Raw genomic sequence first — 8,683 nt, forward strand, 5'->3', positions numbered from 1 at the left:
TACCTAGTCTCAAACTAAGGACCAAGCCGAATCAGGCACAAAAGATCATGGATCTCATAAAATGAGAAACAGCAATCCTGCTATAGTGGTAGTGAAGTTTGAGCTGTCCCTCTCCTGTCAGTAGATGGACCCTAGGTACTGTTTATGACTACAGGAGAGTCCTGCCCACCAGATCTCACTCTTCCCTGGCATCCCGCCACTCCCGGATCCTCTGTGAGGTGAGGAGCCACCCCCCTTCTCTTTAATCTCTTCAGCAAGAGTATCGTTCATTGTGAGGGTGGTAAAAATGGGCTTAGCATGTACATGAAACCATGAGGGAGTCACCATTTCACAGAAGTTTAATCCCTGCTGTATGACTGAATATAGGAAAAAAAAGGGTCTGGGAGACAGATGCTTTTAAGGAGCAGCATCTGCCTTATAAATCTATAAAAGGCACCCAAATGTCCTTGGAAAATGTTCCCACTGCTTCTTAATCAGAATGTATTCTTCTTTTTGAAGCCATCTGGGACAGGCATGTTGTCCATTCCACCTCAGCCAAAGCAGAATTGTCATCGCTGTGGTTCAGTACGTTCCCTCTTCGGTGGCTTGTTTTGTACATGGTGATGAAGATGAATTAAAGAGTTGGTAAAAAAATTGGAGCAGTTCAGTCCAAATTCTGTAGGATGAGATTATGTGCAACAGTAAAAACAAATGTCAAAATATCCTCGAGTTTTAAGTGATACTGCTCTCTTTATATGATAACATGTATTAACACTCTGTTCTACCCTTGCAAGAGTTTTATCTTTGTGTCAATTCATCGATTACGCTTGAGTTATTTTCTTTGTTTTACACAATGAGAAGACTTCTTCCATCCTAGGTAACTCCACAGGTTTATAATATGCTGAACACAGAAGTAGGAGTAATGATATCCCTGCATAAGCATTCAGTTCTATTAATGTAAAAAGTGTGATACTCAGTAACCACGTCTTTGTGCTTTCTATTGTGTGGGACAGGCTGGGTTTTGGCTTGGCTCAACAGTGCTCTCAGGGCTGCTTTAAGCTCTGATTTCTTTCCCTTTGCTTCGTCCAGACCTGGCTGACAGAGTAACCCTAATGCAGCAAGTCTGGGGCACAGACCCTCCATAGCTACACTTGAATGGAAGCAGAAGTGTCTTAGGCTTCCATAGCAGACCTACGCTGTTCGGGACTGGTCCTTGCAGGACACACATTATCTCCTTATGACCTTTGACCACTTTCAGAGACACGTGAAGAAGACCTAATGCATTGGCTCCAATGTCATTAGAATGAGGTCTTACAGTCATCCGAATCCAGGAAATTTCTATTTAGTCTCATTCCAGGAACTGTTTGCCTAGTAGCATAGGGCTCTTCCCAAAGACAAGGGGGGGACTTTCCAGCTCACAAGCAGTTTCTTCAGTAATTCTAAAATCAATAGATCTGAGTGACATGTCGGGGTACAGCCTGTACTCAGGTACATGTCTTCCATGCATGCCCTAGCCTGCCTGGGTGGCTAACAAACAATCCATGGCAGGAAGAGTCCAGGGAAGGACTTTGTTTCATATGGAGTGACCAGAGACCCTCTGTTACAGCCCCAGAGGCAGGAGAAAGTCAGCAAGTTAGAGATTTCACAAAACGGGACATTCTTCAGGAAAGCAAAATCTGAGAAAACCAAGCACAGTGGGAAGTTCTCATCCAGTTACACCACCAACCGAAGGGGAAAAACAACAGTGGAGTGAGAATAATGCTGAAAGAGCACCTTCTAGTGCAATCCTGTCTCCTCACCACAGCTCTGCTGTTCTCTCCATAGCACCCATCCACACCAACGTCTCACACTGCATGCAATCCTTCAAAAACATTTTGAAGCCTTCTTCCAGGATATCCCTGCATCCGTCCCAAATTCAAATGGGCAGCCACAATCACCATCTCCTTTTCAAAACCAGGAATCAATTCCTTTTGGCAAACAGAAATGAGCAGGGGTGACGTGGTTTCCCAGGAGCACGTACCTTCCTTTCACAGAGACCTCATTCGCATGTATCATTGAATTATTACTGTTGTGGAAGAGCATCCAGAGGCAAGGGGAAGAGTGTGGCAGGTGTCAGGCAGATGTACACAGTGATAAGTTGTCTGTCCTGCAGTATTTATAATTGAAGCAGACAAATAACACACAAAGGGCAGAGGGAAATGTGAAGCAGGCAGTCTCGTACATAGACACATGTAGCTGTAGCAGGCCTGGCCCAAAGACACGCTTCTTATTCCACGAGAGATCTCAACATTTGATGTTTCCTAAACAAGGTAAATGAAAACACGAAGCTGAACACTTGTGAGCAAGCAAAGATGGGAAGAAATAATCTACTCCACTTAGGACCAATAGTTTCCTTACAACATTTGGTAGTATTTTATTTTAATCAGCATTTTTCCTTTCTGTAAATTTACTGGAATCTTAAACTCCAGACTTTTCACTTAAAATATACCAATTTAAAAAAATAATTTCCCTCACATATTTTGTTTCAGGATATTTGCCAACAACTGTGTTATTCTGTTCACAGCTCTTGAAAAACTGCGTCCTGGTAACAAATGTTTTGTCAAAAGACTATTAAGCAGCTCCATTGTTTCCATGGCTTTTCTTCTCTGAAACCATTAACTAAATGATGCCCCTTCCGTGAGCTGTAATACTCGTTCTACGTAACCATCATGGGAAGAGATTTGATGGAGCAAAAAGTTCAGTGTAGATACTGGAGTCTGGCCCAATGTCGAGTTTAAAAGAACAGATCTGACCTTTATCAGAAAGGGCAGAATGAAATCCAGTTCCTATCCCAAACCCTGTGTCACCAGCCTTTTCTATGTCTTTTCTACAAAACTGAAGGGTGGTTGCCAATACCATGGGATCCTGCTCCACCACTGGGAATACCAGGTGCTCCCGTCCCATGACAGCAATGAAATGGTGACACTTTCAATCTGAAGAGCATCTTGTTTTGGACGTAAAGAGCAGCCACCTATTTGAGAATGGGTCATTTCTTCTCCTGCAATTACTGATTCCAGATCAGCTATATGCGATCATATATATATATATATATATATATAAAAAAAATAAATATATATATATGTATTTGTCTGAGCTATCTGTTTCCTGTATTTTCACCAGGCTTCCATGCCCAAGCTTGCAAAGGCTGGATACAGTATCTTTGGGAAGCTGGGGCCTTTGTTCTGCCCCAGGAGAGATATTTGGAGCAGACAGATTTTCTAAGTTTCATCAGACCTACTGCCAAGAGAGGTGTCTGTATGAACGCTCTGATTTGGAAACTGACTTTTTTCTTTGTTTTGGTGGGATTTTGTCTGCCATATTGGATTTCATCGGCACATAATGTCCCTGCATGACACAAGAAATTTTTCTAAGACTAGCTATGTCACGTCAGTCAGAATTCCTCACCTGCATTTATTTTTAGAGGACTATAGTTCTACTGCTGTGGCACTGTGAGATCTGTTCTAAAATTAGCCTATCTATCTCAACCACAGTGAATTTGTCAAACTGTCTGCTACTGGGCAGTGCTGACTCTCTGAGTACAGTAGTCTTGATTCAGTAAGCCTCTTACGGTCTGGGGTTTCACAGGTGTGACGTCAGGGAAGAAAAAGGGTTTTTGTGCTTCCACCATAGCAAACCATAGCAAATTAATTGTTGGAATGAGTCTAAATTTCCTTCGTTATTTTCCCCACCCTCCAAGCTTTCCATCTCATTTATCTAAAATATTTCGTTGAGATAGAGCTGCAAAAAACCTGAGGGATCTTCACCCAATGGTTTAGATGATGGCTAATAAAGAAAAGATACGAAGTGTGCTGTTACAATAGCTATTGATCGCATAAACTACAAGCTCCTTAGTCATCTTCCTTTGGGCAGTCTGGAATCTAGCCAGAGCTGCCAGTGAGACCTTGAAGCTGATGAAATGCGTCTCTGAGAGTTGGCCATGGGAAGGGATGGGTGACTGGTCTAAGTGGCAGCTGGAGCCCTCCACCGAGCTCCACAGCTGTACCCCACGGACGGGCACCTCTTCCTCCTGCCCTCCACACTCCGTCCACGCCGAGCTCCAGCCCTGGTGGGTCTCTGGGAGACAGCCTGGAGAAATGCCACTCAAACAAAAATAAATCTACATTGCAAAAATGGCTGGTATTGTAAACTCAAAATAAAAACCATCAGTGTCAAAAAAAAAGAAAAAAAAAGAAAAGAGAAGACAGAAAAAAAGACGAGAAACAACCCCCGTCCTACACAAACGCATTGCTGGATGCAAACAGCTGAATGTTAGTCAACCCTTGACTGCACAAAGAGAGACTGGTTGTAAACAAAACGGAGAGAGCTGAGACGGAGCCTTCTAACGAAGGCTATTGAAGTTTGTGCTCCCTGTAACTTGAAAGCCGCAAACTCTGAAAGAGCCATCTGTATTAAACCATGGCTGGGATCATGTTCATTAGCTGGTTGGCTGTAAATATAGCCTCCCCCCAACACAAAAGGTAACGCATGTCAGCTCAAACCATCACCAGCAGGTTTGTGTAAATATTTACTGGGCTGTTCAGACTGCTGTAATTTGAGGCTGTTGATGTCTCACAAACAAGTTAGAAAATGAGCTGGCAAGTTCCCGAAAACAGTGTCAAAAGGCAGCTCCGGTACAGTACAGGGAATGTAAGCTTTGTGCTGTTTTCTCTGAGGGCTGCAGGGCTTCCCAACTGCTCCAGCCTGGCTAGCTTTTGGCCTCCTTACGGTCAAAACTCAGGTTTAGAGGTTTATAACCTTTTACACATTATTTTATCTTTAGACTCTAGGAAAATGTTCCTTGGGAGTTTTGGATGTTGGGATGAGGATGAGAATTTTGCTTAAGTTAATTAATATTTTATTCCTTCTTTCATAAAAATACATCAGGGCATAAAGCCACCTGTAAGAAGACTGCGGGATCTCAGGTGGCCCACCCACCTGAGTGAAACCGCCAGCCCTATCCCCTGTGGCACATGGAGAGACATTGGGGTAATCTCCGTGTAGCTGAACAACCACTGCATTGCTCTTTTGGACTCAGGATGCCCGCAACTGGTATCCAAGTGTATTGGAGAGTCCAGAGTATACTGCCTGAATATGACGAGTGATGTCTCTGCTAGTCCCAAGGTCGTGAGAGCAGAGAGCCACAGCCTGCGCCTGCTCCATCAGGCAGGGGCAGGGCACAGGTCCAAAGATCTGTCTCCATGGTTGCCCACACACTTTCCACCTTTGTAAGCTGCCAGTCTCCCAGGATGATATCTAGTGGCTGTTCCCAGGGGGTAGTTTGGATGTGGCCACCCAGCCAAAGTGGGTAGTGGGAGAGGGGCCAGAAATTTCATCAGTTCAACCATGGAGATGTGCCTCAGGGCTAGAGAACAGTTTCTGGTCTGTTTTACTCTGTGGAGTAGACGTAGCTACAGCAATCACCTTTCCCTAGTCTCTTGGGGTGAAAGAAATGCCATATTTACAACAAAGCCACTGTGCGGAAAGATAATCCTTCCTCTAGTCTCATGGTGTATGTGATGCCCAGGTATAATTTTAAAGAGCTGCACAGGAAGTATTGTCTGAGTAGTCCTTTTGGGGCACTTTCTTTTATAAAGCATGCCGGTTCCGAGAGTCCTGGTTTTTTGTCCTCCCGGTGAAGACAGCAGGGAGATGACTATGATTCTACGAGAATTTAGGGACGAGAGGTGGTCTGTGAGTCCAGGGAACCATACACAGAGAAATGGTCCTTGGGACCAAGGGGCTGGGAAAGTCAGCGCGTTCAGCATGTGCTCTCCACCCCAGGCCCTGCTTGGCCCCGGAGGCACTGGCTGGGAAATGCCACGCTTCTCTCTTTCATGGAGAGTGACATTGCCCAAACGGGCTGCAGGCATGTTGACGAGGAGGGGGTTTTGCTCGCTGGGATCTGTTGTTCTCACTGCTGGAAATTAGCCCTATCAAAATGAACACCCAAGGCATCCGAGTGGCATTTACTGCCTTTAAACCACCCTGTGATGGGAATCCCTGACTGGTGCAAAACTGTCGAGGCAGGTTTTACAGAAACACTGCTGCCCTCTTCGCAGGCACAGGTGTGTGCAGCAGTGTGAGGGGGAGTCTCTGGTGCATAGCGCACCCCCATCCTCCTCCCTGGGGCATGGCTGGGTACATGTGGCTACTGTAGGGCACCCATGAGATCCGCCTCTAGCCAGCTGGGCTGCTGCTGTGCATCGCCTTGCCTCCAGGAGCAGGGGAAAAGCGTGTATAGCAGAGTGCCACAGCACCCCTCCATCCCCAGCTGTGCCCAGCCCAGCTCAGGGGCCATCAGTGCTGTCTCTGGGCACGTGGCAAGCAGCAAACAAGCAACAAAATGACTGCCAAGTGTATTATTGTTTTATACATCCTCCCCCCGAACTGTTAAGTGCTGACTGCTGCAGGGCCATCATCTCAGCTCTTCTGATGGTGCAAGTCAGTGAGATTTCATTTCCATCAGTGGAGCGCCCCGACTTACACAATCTCATGGTTTAGTTTAGAAGACTTCACATGATAGACCTCAGGGTCTGATCCTGTGATCTCAGTGTCTTATTATGTGACTCGTGCACTAAAAGCAGCCCTCCGAGAAGCCAGCCGTGTAACGCCCAGATTGTGAGTCATTTCATTTGTTTGGTGACAGGGGACAAGTTCTGCAGCCTCCACACATAATTCAGTATTTCAGGTAATTTCCATCTGAGGTAGGGCTCCGTCACTCAGAAATCCCAGCTCTGCCAAATGAGTAAACAGAAGATGCCCACTCCCAGCCTCCAGTGACGGCTCTCCTGTTCGGTGAGGAGGGCACGCAAAATGTCACCCAGAGTTTTGGTGCTCGCAGTGTGGATTTGGGACCACAACCCTTTTTTAAAGTAGCAAAAGCAGAGGTCTCAAAGTCCTCTTTATCAAAAATCTTCCTTCTCACAGAGTTAAATGAAGTGGCTAGACCCACCAGCCTCTGCTCTCTTGGTTACTGCAGGAAATGAATAACGCAGATATTACGAGAGACTAGAACTAGTCCTATGGAGGAAGCATAAAACCCCATCTGCCCTGCATCTATTGCACCAGTCTCTATCAAAGAGCATTTACATAAACGGTAAGACCTAGTTTACCATGACAGGCTATATTTTGGGTGCCCCTGACAGCAAAGTCTGAACTGGCCTGAAGGCAGAAGGAAATCCCTTTGCTTAAGGGGCTGTTTTGGATGGGCTGGACAGGAGCATGAATTCTGCTCTGTGGGTCAGCTGTCTCCGTGGGCAAATGCAAAGTGGAGAAGCTTCCTCAGACAGCTCTGCTTTCCAAGACTAGAGAAGTACAAATAGAAGATGTGAAGTGGGGGAGGAGGGGAATAGAGGTGTCAATGAGTTTTAATGATGAATTCTCCAACTGCCATCACTCCATCACCTGAAATAACAGTGCAAAATAACGGGATGATACCATGCTGGCTTATGTGGGCAACATATGTAAAAGATTTCTCTGGGGTGGATAATAATTACCGTTCTTGGATTTATATATCAATAGAATGCAAATTGTTCCACAGAAAAATATTATTTCCTCCTTCTAGATTACACCATTACCCCCAAATCTGGTTAGAGTCACCAAGATACCTACCTATACTGTGCCTTATTCATCGGAGCAGAAAGCCTCTTCTGGAAAAGAATATGGCTGTGGGTGCTTCATCCTTACAGAGCCAGAGACTGGAGTCCTCTCATTCACATGATAGAGAGTGATGATATCTCTCTTCTTGAGACTTTCAGTCTTTCCACAGCCTCTGAAATTTACTACTGCTCCGGGATGCCAGGCCCAGCAAGGAGGTTGATCTGACTGGCATTTGATTTTTCAGTCATATACCTCTGGCTGCATAGATGCTTGTAAAGGACCGACTCATACAAAATATTTGCTAGCATGCTGGTATCTTCATCTACAATTCACCTTCATTCCTTATACCAAAAGAAAGTCCTGTTGCTTTGTGTTTTTCTTCAGGGGATTGGAGAGGTTGTCTATAGGCCTGAGTTTTAGATATGTTTTCTGTCCCATCCATCTCCAGCTCTGACATTTATCAGTGTGTCCCAAGGACAGGGTGTGAAGACACTGTACATCTCACATGTCAAAAAACTGGAACCACAGCATGAATAGTGGTCTTTTCTGGCTCCTCCAAAGCAATTGCTGGTCTTTGTCAGCTGTTTTGTTCCAGTTCAAAAGCAAGAACGAAGAGGTGGATGCACAGGCATCTGGAGGAAAGAAAAGTGCAGGGAGTGGTTTTTAAAAATGTTTAAGAAAACATTAAATGATTCAGAGATGGACCAAATGACTTGTACAGTCTATCTTCCTGCTCGTGCAGGTTCAGACTTTGATTGCACCTTCTCCAGTGTTATATTAAAACCATTTTAAATGACACAAAGCCTGGTTCTTCCACCACTCTTGCCTTCCCACCTCCACCACAAAACAGTGCCATGTGCAAGTGGAGCATCTTGGATGGATCAGCTCTCTGCTGATGATGGCCATTCCCTGGCAAGGATCACAGCCGGAAAATGTGGTGATGGGTAAGGGTTGAAGAGAGGAGGATTCATGGGCTCTGTCTGTGAGGCAGGTGGTGCAACTGCATATCCACAAAGTGGCCAACAGGCGGGGCAGGGAACAAGCCTTGTGGCTCACATGGTGCCTG

The sequence above is a fragment of the Larus michahellis genome, chromosome 3, assembly GCF_964199755.1.
Source record: "Larus michahellis chromosome 3, bLarMic1.1, whole genome shotgun sequence".
Classification (NCBI taxonomy): Eukaryota; Metazoa; Chordata; class Aves; order Charadriiformes; family Laridae; genus Larus; species Larus michahellis.